Source organism: Equus asinus, chromosome 11, assembly GCF_041296235.1.
Source record: "Equus asinus isolate D_3611 breed Donkey chromosome 11, EquAss-T2T_v2, whole genome shotgun sequence".
NCBI lineage: Eukaryota > Metazoa > Chordata > Mammalia > Perissodactyla > Equidae > Equus > Equus asinus.
In genome coordinates this window covers 10703660-10719997 of record NC_091800.1, presented here as the reverse complement: position 1 = coordinate 10719997, position 16338 = coordinate 10703660, and the positions used below count along the sequence as shown (strand labels likewise).

Sequence of the window (16338 nt, the reverse complement as noted above, 5' to 3'; positions counted from 1 at the left end):
AATCAAGCTTTTAAAATCTTGAATAAATTTGCATTCATAAAGCAGCACTTCAGAATCTGAAGGAATCTTAAAGATCATCTTGTCCAACCCTTTATTTAAAAGCCAGGGGTGAAGAGGTTCAGAGAAATTGAGATTCTCCCAAGATGGAGAGCCAACTTGAAAACCAGCCTGGACCCAGGACCGTGGCTCCCCAGGGCTCTCTGCAAGATATCTTTTCTGGCTAAAACTGATTTGATGATCAACACAACTACAGTGACTCTAAACACAATTTTTATTTAAGGTCCTGTTACCAAACCAGGTTCGCTTTGCCCACTGCACAATCATGCCAATCCCCGAGATGAAGAGTTTGCAAAGAGAAAGGATTTAATCACAAGGCAGCCAAGCAAGGAGGTGGAAGAACCAGTCTCTAATCTACCTCCTTGAAAAATGAAGATTAGGGATATTTATGAGATAAGGGATCGGGGTGGTCTGAAGTGGGAATAGATGATTGTAGGTGAGGAGCAGTGAGGTAATTGATGATCTTATAAGCGCAGTCAAGCTTCATGGCTCTTCATAGGACATATGTTCACAAAACAAATGGTGGTGTCACCATGATCTGAGGGTGGAGTTTTCAGATCCTTGATGTCAAAGGGTCACTTATTGGTCATCCATGCAGAGCCAGTTGATGAGTTGGTGGTCTCAACTAGCCTGAACTGGACAAGAAGTTGACTCTCAGTTACTGAAAAACTCAAGCACCCATTCCCATGGTGCCCACGTGTCAGAGATGTTATCTATGGGGTGGGTTTTAGTAATGTGTTATCTAACTACTCTTCCCAAAAGCCCCTGAGTATAGTTAAAGCAGGTTGCCCTCTGGTTTCAGTCCCAGCTTGAAAACAAAGCCAAATGTAAATTGCACTGCAGCAAACTTGGCAGTGTTATTCACAAGCTGTGTCCCTACCCCAGTGAGGAAAATCCCAGAGACCTCAGTACTTGTTGCACAACATGCTCTGACTGACCCAAAACGGCAGAAAACATGGCGTGAACCACTTTTTTACTTTCGTTCCAGGTAAAACAAGACAGAACAGATCTCACTCTCCCTCGCCCTCCGCTCCCCCTCCTTCCTCTCCTTCTCCTTCCTCTCCCTCTATTCTGTCGCATTATCTGGGCATCTTAAGTAATAGAACCTCATTGTTTAATCTAAGGGACTAGAGTTTCAGTCCAGAGATAATAAAGCCAAGTGCCAAATAGCTGCCAGCCCTCAATAAATGTGAATTTTCTTCTTTGCTGTAATATTTGCACATCTCCTTTATAAAAAAATGTTTTTTCTTTTGTAGAGACTTGCCCAAAATAACTAAGAAATCCTTACTGAATCAGTGCATCCCAAATCCTAATACTAGAGACTTTCGCCAACTTCCAGGTGTCCTGACAGAAAGCTCTCCAGAATGTAATTAAGATGCCAAGAGCAGAGCTGGTTGGCTGAAAGTAGCAAAAAATCCTGACTCAAGTGACTTCAACAGGAATGAATGTATTTTCTCATGTGACAATAACTCCAGAGGGAGAGTAACCCTCTGGGGGAAAAGAGCATTTTGCTAGATGAAATATAAAGAGCACCACCTTAAAAATCAAAGAACTGACAAGTTGGGAGCAAATGCTCAGGCCAAAGTTGAAGGACAGTCTGAACCCAGAGAGATAAGGGAATCAGAGCCTCAGCCACTTTGCTCCAGGGCATTTGCTGCCACAAGCCCTACAATGACTCACAGGCTTGTCTTCCTCGCCTCCAAGAGAGGGAGGGAGTCCCGCCTATAGGCTGATACTCCAGAGGGCCCCCTGTCAAGGTGAGTGTTGTCCATGCAAAATAGCCACGAACCATTCTATGGATAAGAGAGATAAGGTGAGTTTTACTTGAGTCAAGCTGAGGATTAGAACCTGGTTGGGCAGATTTGCAGGCCAGGTTCCTTTCTGCAATCTCAAGCCAGGTGTTGGATTTAGGTGTCCTTGTCCAGTCTTGCTCCCGGGCACCCGGCAGAAGCAAATGCAAATCCTCTATGGAGGAAGCACCTTTATCCCAGGCCTCTGGGAAAGCCTAGATATCATTTTTCTGGGGCAATGGCCCTTGCACAAAGATAAATGGCAAATCAGGAAACAAGACTCCATGAGAAAAAGCCAATTAAGCAAGAAACAGTAGAAAGTGACCTACACAAACGTTTAAAAACTTATTAGATGCAAATTGTAAACCAACTATGCTGCTATGTTTCAAGAAATAAGCAAAAAGTCCAGAGGAAACATTGCTCCACTGTTGCACAGTTCAGCAACTCAACAATTCATTCAGGGATCTGAATTCTTTTTATCTTTCCATCTGATAAATAAATGGCAAGCCACAGGTTATATTGGAGTATAGGGTGTAAACGTAATTAGGCCTGACCTTGTTTTTCCAAAAGGGCCTGATGTGGCCGTTGAACATGCATTGTATATCTGCTTTAATGATCTACTATGTCCCAAAGACAAGAACAAATGTCCATAAGATAAAGGTGCAACTTCCCCAACATTGGCATTTCCTTAAGAATAAGCTTCTCTCCCTAGGTGAGGAATTGATTGCTGCGCTCACCCTGTGACCACCCAGTCAAGACAACAGAACTGCTACCTGCTGTGTCCATTGAGACAGCAGAACTGCTACTTGCTGTGTGAATTGCTGTGCTGGCTAGGCAGTCTTGTGACTGTTGTAAAAGGGACATTCCAATCATATGAAACCACTCTGTACAACCCACTTCTTTGGTGCCCTTCCTTCCTTGGGGAAGGAAGACCCCAGGCTAGTCCTCAGATCTGGCTCATAATAAACTCACCCCAATTTTGATTTATAGATTGATTATGGATTATTTGTTTCAAAACACCTTGCCCACCATCCTCAGCAGCTTGCTTGTCCTCTACAAGCTCTCGTCATGGTCACAAGATGGTTGCAGCAGCTCCGGATTTCACAACCACACAACTTCTAGGGACAAAAAAGGAGAGTGTGTTTCTGTGTGGCCCCTTGTAACAGTGAATCATCCCAGCAAACTTCCCCACACACTTCATGGGCCAAGATTACATCACACACCTGTGGCTGAAGTAATCATAGTGGAGGGAAATGGCTGGGTTAGACTAATAATGATTCAATCTCTGAAATTAGTGATGATAAACCTACCCCAGGGCTCGTGGAGGAAGATAAATATCTGAACAAAACTCAAGCTCTAACAGCCAGGTTAAAAAAAAGTGTGTCTATGGTGGGGAGGAGTAGAGACAGAGGAAGGAACGCATCTGCAGCAGCCTCTCTCTCCTGGGTTTTCCAAACATGCAGTTTGCTGATAACATTTTCTAACTCTATGACTTTTGGCCTCCAGTCACCCAACAGTTGCTCCCAGGAGAGTATTACTTCTGTTCTCCCCTGCCGAGGAGATTTTTAGGCACATATAGAACAAGTGCATGGCCTTTGTCATCCTTGTGCTGATTATTAATGTTTAACGTGATACACAACTAGTTGTGTTTTTCAGATTCTCTGTTATGTTTTACAAGGAAACACCACTTTGCATAATCTACTGACAAGGCACAGAATTTGGTGACAAGTTTCCATTCTATATCAATCAATAACAAGAATGTATTGTCAAGTACTGAAAGGTTAAAAGATACATCTGAAAACTTGGAGAAGAGAATTAAAATCATTGGGTGTGTAGCCACCCCTGATGCAGGAAGGGTTAATAATCACTGGAAAAGGCTTGCCAACAAACTGTGACCCAGAGGTGAGAAGGCTGGTTAGCCAATGACGGGTAAGACCTCCAGGAGGAGGCAACCTAAGCCAGGCGCGGTTGCCCGGGAGCACAGATGGAGACACGATATCAGGAGCAGGAGGGGTCGTTGCCTAGGAGGCCTTGCATGCTCCGAGATAAAATATACGAGCACAGCAATAGCATGATAATATCAAAACAGAGGCCGAGGGAGGGCTCCTTGAGAAATCACTAAGAATTCTTGGCATTCGCTAATTACATTGTCCAGAACACCTGTGTATGTTTAACAGATGTAAGCTATGTATATATTGAAACGCTGGTTATAATAAACTCAGAGTGGCCATCAGCCCTCTCCGCGTCTATCTTGATGTGTACATTGGATTGCAACACCGACAGGGTGCAAGTTAAAGGAGGGGGACAGGTAGTGGTGGCCTTTCTTGGGGTGCCAGAATAACAGAGAGATTAACATCTCAAAGGCGTATCTCATTAACTTTTTCCACCCTCGGCTCAGCTTGATCGAAAAGAAAGGTTGAAGAATTCCATGTAGGATGCCAGTTAGAGGTCCAGGAGGATCATACATGCCCATAGCCCACCCCCACATTTGTACACTGAGACTTCCCTGGCAATAACCCTATAATATTAGAATGACCGTATGTCCCAGTTTCCTGGTGTGCACCCATTGTCTTGGCATAATTATTAATAGCATCCTTTTCACTCTAAGAAGTGTCCATATTCGGAAGAGAAATTATATAGTCACCCTCCTCAGCATCGTAACATCATCTACATCCTATAACTCTGCTTGCACACTCTATTCCTTATCCTCATCTTAACTCCTGAATTACCCCACAGCCTTCCTGGGGGTGGTGGGCACATCCCTGGGGAAGCCAGGATGTTGGGTACAGACTTAAGACAGCTCCTGGGATCCTGGCCCCTAACTCAGGGCTGTGCTTACCTTTCTGGGCCCTGCATTTAATTTGTTATCATTTCTATTTTTATTCCTCCTGTAGACTCCTTTTATTACTGTAGATAAATTTTGCTTTGGAATTCACTATTCTTGCCTAACCCTCTCTCCTCTACACCTCTCCCTTTATTCTTACTTGGTATGTATTATTAATCCTATATACCAGACTTGCAAACTGAAAAACTTTGCTTCTCTGGTGAATTAACTGCCATTTGCCAGGTATTTGGACTTTGAGGGAAGATTAAGTTTGAATGTTTCTAATAACCTATCCAACCCCAAGATCTTATGGCATTAAATGCCTAAAATGTTGCAAGATAATATGATACAGTAATGGACTGAGTTATATCCCCTCAAAATTCACATGTTGAAGCCCTAACCCCCGATGTGACTTTTTTGGAAGTGGAGCCTTTCAGGAAGTAATTAAGGTTAGCCAGTTCATCAGAGGGGGCCCTAACCCAATGTGGCTGATGCCCTCATAGGAAGAGGGAGAGACACCCAGGATGCTTGAGCTCAGAGAAATGGCCACGTGAGGACACAGCAAGAAGGCAGCTCTCTGCAAGCCAAGTGGAGAGGCCTCAGGAGAAACCAACCCACTGACACCTTGATCTTGAACTTCCAGCCTCCAGAACGGTGAGAAAATAAATGTCCAAGTCCCCCAGCCTGTGGTATTTAGTTATGGCAGCCCGTGCAAACTAATACATACACTAAAGAAGTCTATGATCCACCTCTCCCTCACTAATAGCTCACCATCTAGTCACAGGTCTTAGACACAGTGAAAAGAAAGTAGCCAGGAAATATTTTTGGCCCTTCGTAGTTTCCTTGCTGCATGACTTTCATTTTCTTTAAGGTGGTCTTTAGCCCCTTCTGGGTCTGATCTATGCAAAACCGTCTCCTACATAAGTTTTGTGTCTTTGCATTCTGTAGCTGTTAGTCAGTTACCTGCCTTGGGGATTACATGAATAGCCCCGGTATGCTAATCTTCTAGGATTCCCCATTAATTTCCTATCCAAATGAAATGACTCAAGCCCTAGAAATCCAGCTCTGTAGGGAATGCTGGGCATCCTGCCCAGACCCCCTTCAGGGCTGAAGCCCTCATTCCCCAGCTGCTGGCAGGTGCAGGCTCTCAGCTGAGTTGTCCTTCAGACATTCTCCTTCCAAAGAGAGCTGACTCACCCAAGGTTACACCTTCTCCCTGAGAGAAGCCTGTCCTCCTCTCTCCCTCCTGCTCACTCTGGCCTCTTGCCCCTCCTCCAACGCGCTAGGTACACATTCGAGCAGATCCTTGCCTTAGCCAGCACGTTTGTCGGAAAGTTCTTCTCCAGCTATCTATGTGGCACACGCCCTTACTTCCTCCAAGTCTTTGCTCAAGTGTCTCTTCTCACTGAGGCCTACCCTGATCAGTCTGTGTAATCCCACAACCTGTGCCTCTCCACTCCTCCCCAGTGCTCCTATCTCTTCTGTCCTCTATTTGTTTTCCCCAAAGCTCTCATCCGCTTCTCAGCTACTACAGGATCTACTTTTCATGTGTGTCTCTCCCTCCCCCAGTGTTACTGAGCAAGAGCTTGCCACCTGATGTGTGCAGAAGCCAACACCGTGGTGCACCAGTCTTTGACGGAGGAAAGGCTTTATTGCCCAATTGATTGGCAAGGAGACAGGAGGCCAGGATCTCAAATCTGCCTTGTCTGTCCAAGGTATAGGGAAAGGTTTAAGGGGCCAGGGAGGGCTGGCTTGTATGTGGGAGTGCTGGCAGGATGAGTTTTGATTGGCAGATCAAAATTTTCTCCTTTGTGCGTGCTCCTGGCAGTTTGCTACCCCTGAAAAGTAGCTTTAACCTTCTGTTGTTAAGATGAGGTTAGTTATAGAAGGTTACTGGGGAAAGTACAGTAAACAAGGGTAAAGTTGTTATGCAGCTTTAAGTCATTGCCTTCTCCATTATAAGAGTTTCTGGAGATTTAGAGGCATCCTCCCCTTCCTGGCACAGAGAGGGCAGCACCCTTGTAGTGGAGATTTCTCTTAGAAATGTATATTTCCCTTACAAAAGGGGAACTTCTACTAGGTTTTCAGAGCTTTTCCTGTGTCTGTTGTTTTTTAATAATCATCAGCTCAAAATAGCCTTTATGCCAATTGGGCATATTTTGGGGTGTCAAATTCTGTTCCTGGTCCTGTGGTTACACCAGCAGGTGTGCTCACAGGCATGAGTCTTTGTTTTGTTCCCAGATGTAATCCAAGCACACAGTGGGTATGCAAGAAACCTCTGTTGAAGTTCTCTGTTGAATTTTTCACCAGGGTAAGTAGGGGTATGATTCCATTATTTTTATGATCTAACTCTCCGACATCGGAAAGAACCACGATGAGGACAATGTAGTCTTCTTTATGCATTGGAGATCTCACACTGCCTCACAGAATTTTGAGTCTCAAGTTTAAATTTCATAAAAGCAGTGACATAATACCTAGCATATTTGTCAACTGTGGCAAATGATTGTTTTCTTACTCCCTTTCTCTGAACAACAAAATTATATTCAGTAATTGCAAAAAACAATTTTATTTTTATGCTTAACTTTATATTGTTTGATTCCTTTAGCTTTAAAACAACTAACAAAAAGAAGAGTTACATTTAAAGACAGAATTCAAACTCTGTAAATACATCACGTATGAACCAACATTTGCACTTCCCACACATAAATATGTCCAGCCCACATTCAGGAGAGGAGAGCTGGGCTCCACCTATTAAAGGGAGAGGTAGCGAAGAATTTGTGGACATATTTTTCCACACAGCAATTTTTAAGAAGCAAAACACAGATTTTGGGGGAGGAAGTATTTTATCACTGAAGTTTAGAATTGCTGGTTCTAAACAAGTTGATAATGAGAAGCAACCACTCTTTCAGTCATTTCTATTGTGTTCTTTTATCCTTCACAGACAATGTTCCCCTTGCTGTCCGCACGTGGGGCAGAACACTCTCACTCCTCGCCCCCCGCCCCCCCGCCCCTGGATACCACAGAATAGAAAGAAAACCTCAATGTAGAAGATGCGGGGTGCTATGGGTCAAATCGTGTTCCCCAGAAAGGTGTGTTGAAGTCCTAACCCCCACTACCTCAGAATGTGACCTTATGTGGAAATCGGTTCATTGCAGATGTAACTAGTCAAGAGGAGGTCATACTGGAGTCGGTGGCCCCTTAATCCAATATGGCTGATGTCCTCATAAGAATAGGAGACACAGAAACAGACACACGGCAAGAACATGGCTTGAGGGTGGAGGCAGAGACTGCAGTGACGCATCTACAAGCCAGGGGACGCCGAGCACTGCCAGTAACCACGACAAGCAAAGAGAGAGGCGCTTCCAGAAGGAACCAACCCTGCTGACACGTTAATTTCAGACTTCTGGCCTCCAGAACTACGAGGAAACAAATTTCTGTTGTTTTAAGTCACCCAGTTTGTAGCACTTTGTTAAGCAGCCCTAGGGAACTGACACAGAGGTCTTCAGGGAAATCTGCGTAGTAAGTTTGTCATTTGGGCTGTTTAGTGTATGAACGCCGTTTCTACTTGGGAGGTTGAAGAGAAGCTATTCCCTTTTCCCACCCCAACAACTACATCACAGACACCTCACCAAAGGGTAGCAGGTCAGTCTCCTTCTGAGACTTTGAATCTTGCAAGAGGGACTGAGTCATTGATTTAGGATTCCCAGCAGTGGCTGTGGCAGTTGAGAAGTACCACAGCAAAGGTGCCAGGACGGCTCCATCAGCATCGGTTCTCAGTGGGCCATGCCTGTGGCAAATCCCTGGCTATGTCTTTTCTATGACTCTCCAGCCTTTCTGTTGATTCTGTGAGCTACCTAATACTCTTCTAGAAAATTCCTTCTCTGCTAGTGAACCAGAGTGAATTTCTGTTATTTGTAACCAAGAACCCTGACTAATACACCCTGGAAATTAGTTTTTGACCTAAGTGACTGTTGTAGTTTGTATTCTTGTATTCATCTGTTTTTTCCCTCCTGTAAGCCTTCTGTATCCATTCATCTGTTCATTTGTTCATCCATTAAACATTTACCAGTTACCTTTATATGCCAGACAAAGTAGTAGGGGGTTGGAATACCTGGTCTATTAAGACATGGCCTTAAAGAACCCATAGCCTAGTCCAGAGCAGAATAGTCAAGAAAACAGATGATTATGATACAGGGTGGTAATTGCTATGGTAGACAGAGAAGGTACAACTGATGTGTGGGGAGAAGAGGCAAGGCTTCCCATGGTCATTGATCCCTGAATTGTGTCTTGAAAGACAAACTGGACACCCAGACAAGGCAGGAAAGAAAAGAGGAGTGACATTCCATTAAGTTACTGAACTGGAGTTCTGTGTGTCTGTACGTAAAATTCTAGGCAAGGAGTGGTAAAAATTGAAGCTATAGAAGTAGGGCGAGGTCAGGGCTGCATGACTTGCTTAGGAATTTGGACTTTATCCAAAGAGAAACCATAACCACTAAAGCAGAGATAAAGCAGCCAGTTTTATATTTGAGATTGATTTTTTCCAGCAGCAGTGTAAAGAATTAACTAGAATGGATCAGGATTGAAAGATAAGAAGACCAGATGTGAAAGTCTTAGAGCAATCTGGGAGATTTTGAAAAGGCAGAGGCGAGGACTGGAATGGAGGTAGAGAGTGAAGATGGGAAGGACAGGACGGAGACAGACCCAAGATGAATGGAATACTCTGAATTCTCTGCTTGGTGGTACATAAGGCAGCTCTGGGTGGACACAGACTGGCCTGTCTGGTTCACTAGTACTCAACATAGTGTCTGGCACACAAAGGAACTGTCGATGAAAACAATTCAAAACCAATCTATAAATGAAAATTTGGGTGAGTTTATTCTGAGCTTAAATCTGAGGATTATAACCCAGGAGAGTCTTTCCACAAAGGAACAGAGCACTCCAAATAAGTGGGGGTATACAGGATGGTTATATACCCTCAAAGAGTACGTTTCACATATGATTGAAATGTCCCTTTTACAATAGTCACGAGGCTGCTCTGTCAGCACAGCGATCGATGGAAACAGCAGTAGGCCTGCTGTCTCAGTGAACCCCACAGGGTGGCAGATCTGTTGCCTCAAGCTGGGTGGTCACAGATGAGCGCTGCAATCAGTTCCCAGCCTAAAGAAAGATGCTTAATCTTTAAGGAATGCCAACGTTGGGAGGGGGAGGGAAGTTGCACCTTTATCTCAAAATGTCTAAGCGGATATACAATGCATGCTCAATGGCCACGGTCAGGCCCTTTTGGAAAAACAAAGTCAGGCCGAATTAGGTTTATACCAAATGGCTTCCTCATATACTCCAATATATCCTATTGCTTGCCATTTTTATTTGTCAGAACTCAATACATCTTGATCCGCTTTAAGCGCACTAGTTCTTCTCTTGGCCATGTCTGGTCTACTGTTGAGCCTGTTAGGCATTCTTCATTTCGGTCACAGTCGTTCTGACTTCTGGCATTTCCTTTTGGTGCCTTCTTAGAGTGTCCATCTTGGTGCTTACATGACCCATCTGTTCTTGCAAGTTGTCTACTTTTTCCAAAAGAGCTCTTAAAATATTAATCATAACTATTTTAAATTGCTTGTCTAATCATTCCAAAATCTCTGCCATATCTGCATCTGGTTCTAGTCTTAGTCTAGTCTAATCTTCAGATTGTGTTTTTGCTTGCCTTTTAGCGTGCTTTGCCATTTTTTTGTTGAAAGCCCAACATGATGTGTCTAATAGGAACTGAGGTACATAGGCCATTAGTGTGAGCTTTTATGTCACTCTGGCTAGGGTTTTAGGCCATGTTTAACTTTGTTGTAGCTGCAGTTGCCAGAGGCTTTGAAGTAAGTAGAGTCTGTGCCTTACAGCTCTTTCAGCTACGATTCAGTTATTTCACTGAGGCTCTGCTGGTGGTGGTAAGGTCTGGGGGAGGGGAAGCATTCTTATATAATCTTATTAATAAGTACCAGTCTTCTAGTGGCCCTGTGTCCCTGGGCTGTGATCTTCACAAACATTTATTCCTTTTTTCCCCTCCCTTAGGTGAGACAGGAAGTATAGTGGGAGCTGGAGTCAGGAAAATGACCGTCCCCCAGTGGGATGAGTCTTTTCCCTTGGAGAATAGCCCTTTGTTACGAGAACACTCTAGGTATATTTCAAAATGGTAAATATTCCCCTCCGTCTGCCAGAACCATGAGGGGGTCATTTTTAGCTCTTCATTGTGAGAACCTGGTGGTGTTCCTGGAGATAAAGAAACCTACAAAAGTGTGGAGCCCTCCTTGGGTGGCAGACCCCAGGAGCGTCTTACTCTCAGGTCAGTCCACGGTTGACCTCTAGCAATTTATCAAAATTGCCATCTAAGTGTTTCTGCCAGCGTGTGGTTCCAGCCCCTTCTGTCCAGAGAAGGAGATCTCGGCTGTGACTCTGGATTCACCTGTCTCTCCAGACCATGGGGTGTAGCTGTGCCCCTCGATCTCAGTCTCTGACGGGTCCAAGATAAAGCACAACTTTTCAGCTCCTTCAGCTTTTTTTGCTCTGAGGATGGGAGGCTCTTTACAGGTTGGAGGTGAAACTGGAAGTCCCTTAGTACATTTCTGTTGAATGAATAAAGCACAATAAGCAGGTCCAAACGAACACCTGGGGTGGGAATGCACTGGAGGGAGGGGTCATGGATGAGACCGGGTCTGGCTGGCGTGAGAAGTGGAAAGCTACATAGGGAAACAGGGGGTAGCAGATTATTTGGGGAAGGAAAATTAAAAAAAAAAAAACAAGAAAGCCCATTAATAGAGATTCCACTTAGTTACGTTCTGAATACTTGCAGATTATGTTTTGATTACCTGAACGTTTTCTGCATATTACAAATCTATCTACTATCACAGTTGCAGGGGCATAGAAATAAAGTAAACCATAATCCAATTGACCAGGATTGGCGTGCATGCTAACAAGAAAAATGATATCTCCTTTCCTTTAAGACTGTGGCTCCCCACTGGGGTCAGAGCCCAGGCAGTGGCGTGACTGCTCCGCTTTCGTAACCTCAGGGAGAGCAGTGGCCTGGAGGCCATCAGTACAAATGGGGTAACTAGGGGAGCAGCTGCAGGAATGGAAAGATAAGACAGTACATTGTGCCTTCCTGGGGCACATACATAGATTGAAGCCTCTCCTTCTTAAAAACTCTTTCATCTTCCCTCTTAAACTTCTTAACTGCCTTTTTAAACTCCTCCTTAAAAACTCCACTCACTTTCTGTTAGGAAAATGGAAGGGGAGAGCTTGGCCCCAGCAGAGACTGGGTTCCAAGGAGGCTCCTTTCAGGATCTGTGAGCACAGGACTACAGAATGGCAAGTATGTTCCGTGAAGAATAACCCAGTTATGCACTGTGGTTTCCGTTTTCTAAGAGTAAAGTTAGAGAGTTGGACTAGAGGATTTCTAAGTTCTCTGAGGTTCCACTGTTTTGTGTGTCCAGTTTTAAAGAGGTTGGTCCAGGCAGCCCAAAAGTTCACCCTGGTACCTCCCTTCATTTCAGAACAATTATTTCTACATTCTTAAGTAGCTTTCCTAGATAAAGTACTCTTGATTGCCTGTCAGTTATTGCCTTCCATCCTATCTTGTCTTGGGCCACCTGTGACAGTCCAAGAACATCAGTTTGCCAGGTGGTTGCTGATTCAACCTTAAAGCTTGTAGAACCACTTAGAAAAGAATCAACCTTTGAAAAGTTCTAAGGGTGTTTTTTTTTTTTCCTACAGCTTTGTAACAAATATGAGTGATTTTGCATATAATCATTTTTATCATTTCTCTCTGTCATTTCTTTTTAAATAAACTCTTTCGCTGATTATAAACTAACATATGTTCATTATTGAAAATGTGGAAAATACAGAAAATAATACTCTCTATGGTATTCCATACACAAATAAAACATGCTGGCAATCCCACCACTCAGATAATTTCTTTTAATGTGTATATATGACTTTATGGACTTTCTTCTATACACTCATATGTATACTTATTTTTCAACAAAATTGGGATATATTGTACACTTTTTATTTCCTTTTTTCATTTAATACCATTCATGAAAAACTTTTCATATAATAAAATATTCTGTGAGAATATAGTATAATGGCCTTTCTAAACACATCATTCTATATGCACCATTCCTGTATTATTTTATACATATAGTTATAGTTAATGGTGTTATATATTTAGGTCTTTTCAAATTATACACAAGCTTATGAAAATCTAAGTAGTTAAATTTCTGTACCAATTCATTATTATTTCATCAGTAGGACTTGTTGGGTAGACAATACGTATCCAAAATGTTGATTTCAGTGCATATTGTTAAAATACTACTCTGAAAAAAGTTTTACCAGTTGACTTATTACCAGGAGTGTATGACAAGATGTTCATTTCACCTCATGTTGGCCAAATGAATTTTATCTTAAAAACAAAATCTTTGCCCATTTTGAATATGGAAGATGATACCTTAATCATTATCCTAATGTGACTTTATTTGATTACTAGTGAGCCTGAACATTTTTTTACCTCTTTTTCTGGTAAAGAATAAAATTTCAGGTAGAATTACAATTAGTTTGGGAGTTGCACATTTTAGACTGATTTATAAATAAAAATTTTCTATTTCTATCATTATTACAAACCATATTTGAATATTGTTAGTAAACATAGTTTGCTGAATATTCTGGTACATGGTATTTCTTTTAAGAGATTCAGCAAGACGGAGCATGTAGTCATAAACTCAGTCTCTTAGAAAAATAAATATGTCAGATAATTATTCTCTGTGGTTCCCAAGGGCAGATTTAGTGTACGATTCCATATTAGGGGACGCTGAACAAAACCACCTTATTTCATTCCTTTGACAAAGATTCACTACATTCTAGCCATTGCTGTAGATGTGGCCATAGTCTTGAACTAGTCAGCCATGATTCTGCATGCACGGAGCGCACAATTCTAGTGCAGGAAATACACGACCAAAAAATATAAACATACAAATAAATAAAATAATATAAATGTGAAGTGTTAAAAGAAATCAAACAAGAAGCTTTGAGTTAGAGAATAGCAGAAGAGAATCCACTTTCCTAGTTTGGGTAGGATGCTCAGAGAAGACTTCTGTAAGGTGACATTCAAATTAACACCTAAAGCAAGCTAACACCTAAAGGAGAAGTGTAGTGACACTGATGGTGGGGGGGCAGTTCAGGGCTGCAGAGGTGGATAGTGGCCAGGTCATTTGGGGCCTTTCAGGTGTGGGGACCTGGAAATGGTCACCCCAAGATATGTCTCTTTGGCATGAGGATTATTTGAGGCTGGTTGCTTTTAATAAACTGGGACAGGGAAGAAGGCTTTGAGGAGTGGAACTTGCTTGCCCTTTGTTAGGAGACATTTACATTGTAAAGGAAATCTCTACCTGTAAAGGTGCCTCCCTCTCTGTACCAGGAAGAAGAAAGGAGATGACCTTCTCTCTAGAAACTCTTAATCAATGGCGAAGGCAAGGACTTAAATCTGCATTTGTTTATAGTGCTTGTCTGGTAACCTCCTGTAACTGACTTCCCTCCCCCTCCCAACGTTGGCATTCCCTTAAGGATTAAGCATCTTTCCTTAGGCTAGGAACTGATTGCAGCGCTCACCTGTGACCACCCAGCTTGAGACAATAGACTTGCCTCCTGCTACGCCCTCTGAGACAGCAGACCACTACCTGCTGTGTCCATCAAGTGCTGTGCCGACAGGGCAATCTTGTGACTATTGTGGGAGGGACATTTCAATCATATGTGAAATATCCTGTTTGGGGGTATATAACCACTCTGTGCACCCCACTTCTTCGGTGCCCTTTCTTTCTTCAGAAGAGAGTCCCCAGGCCATGGTTCCTCATAAAGCTTTGTTTAATTTTCTCTTGCTCTTCTATCTCATGTGACTTTAATTCATTCTCTGGCCAGACGAACCCACATTTAGGTAGAGGAAAAGTCTTCCTCCCCTACACAGGCCATGGCAAAGAGGCAGTTTTATTTGGAATTCAATGGGGAAGCCATTGAAATGTTTCAGGCAAGAGAATGATGTGATTCTATATCTCTGTAAAGACGATCATGCTCTGTTGCTGTGTGGAGAACAGACTGGAGAGTAGAGGAGGAGTACTCAGGTAAGAAACTGTTGCAGCAGTGCAGATGAGAGATGATGTGGCCTGGGGCAAGGAGTTGCAGAGGGAAGGAGGAGGATTAATCCCTAAACATGGTCATATTGTGGAGTCATGTGCACATGAATTTAACTTACTCTGCTGACTTTAAATCCTTCCCTACTCTCACATCCAACCCCACTGAAAATGGGACTAATTCCTCTTAAGAGAGGAAAGTGATAGTAGCTTTATAGGGTCACAAAAGGAAGTCCCAATTTGAAGCAGTGGCCAGGTTCCTCTCTATAACTTCTCAAAAATGGTAGTATGTGTGTCTGATTAAGCAAGATCCAGATTCAAATCCAAACATTATTGAATACCTGCTGAGTACTAGATCCTATTCTAGGAACTTTCACATAGATCCTATTTCACCTGTTGTAGCAGAAAATAAAGTCATATTTAAGTTACTACACAAAGAAATCAAATTTGAACTTTCCACCCCAGTTATGAGAAGTCCATTCATCATTCTGTGAGCTCTCCCTTTCTTAAAAAGTAGACCCCTCAAGGTGCTTACTTCATCCAGATGAGTCAATCTTGTTTACTTCTGTTGTGCAGAAAAGAAATTGAGAAGTCTGATCTGACTACCTGAGGTTCCAACTTCTGCTTTTTTGAGGATGGTACAGAAAACAGAAGTCCAGCTCTCAGGTCTAAGAGCTGAAGGCCTACCCACTGTAGACAGTGCTGCACAGACTGGAGGGAGGCTGGTGGACCCTGGTTAGCAATAGTTACTCCACACTATAGGAGGCTATGTTCCCAGATACAACTCTAGTGACAGATACTACCATTTATAGTTAATCAACTATTTCTCTTAAGGACCCTCAAGGTCCAAGGTAGTGGGTCAGGACAGAGTGCAACATCATTACTCTGTTAGGAAGCTGACGTTCCCCTAAGACAAGACAAGCCCTGGTGTTAGCCCTGGCTTCCCAGCCCAGCTCTTCTACTCCATCCCTATCGCGACCATCATGGTGGATTTCTTCTTGAGGGCCATTATTGCACATTTCTGACCACTCAGCTTACTTAGGACCATCCAAGCACATCAGAAGAGTTATAATAACTTGAAACCCCAAAGGAAGAGTTAGGATTCCTGATTTACCAGGGAAATCCTTGGTCCCTCTGCATATTTGCCCACCTCCTTTCCTGCAACCCTCAAATTCCACTCACCAATGGGATGACGGCAAGACAAAGCCCCTGACCTTAGCCAGGCTGAAAAAGAGCTGTTCATTCTAACGGCTCTGGATCCAAGGGCCCACTTTTCTTACAGCCACACACCTAAAAGAGGTATAGAGAATACCAGTTATATTTATGATATGAAAGCTAGAGCATTTGGTGACCAAAAAGTTGTATGATTTCCTGGTCTGTGGCTTTGGTGACTGGACAGGTGATGTCATTGACTGAAATGGAGATTCCTGAAGGGAAGTAGATTAAAAGGAAGATGATGCTTGTTTTGGACATTTAAAAGTATGCAGTGGTTTTTTAAAATACTAAG

The 16338-nt window shown here is 43.0% G+C and overlaps 1 long non-coding RNA gene across 1 annotated transcript; it reads right to left on the bottom strand.

Annotated features, from left to right (window-relative positions):
* Positions 1 to 263: 263 nt before the first annotated feature.
* On the bottom strand, positions 264 to 16107 carry LOC106832914 (uncharacterized). Its single transcript, XR_011506699.1, has 3 exons — positions 16014 to 16107; positions 2820 to 2965; positions 264 to 692 (listed from the first exon to the last, which is right to left on the bottom strand). It is a non-coding gene; the product is annotated as an uncharacterized lncRNA (long non-coding RNA).
* Positions 16108 to 16338: the final 231 nt, after the last annotated feature.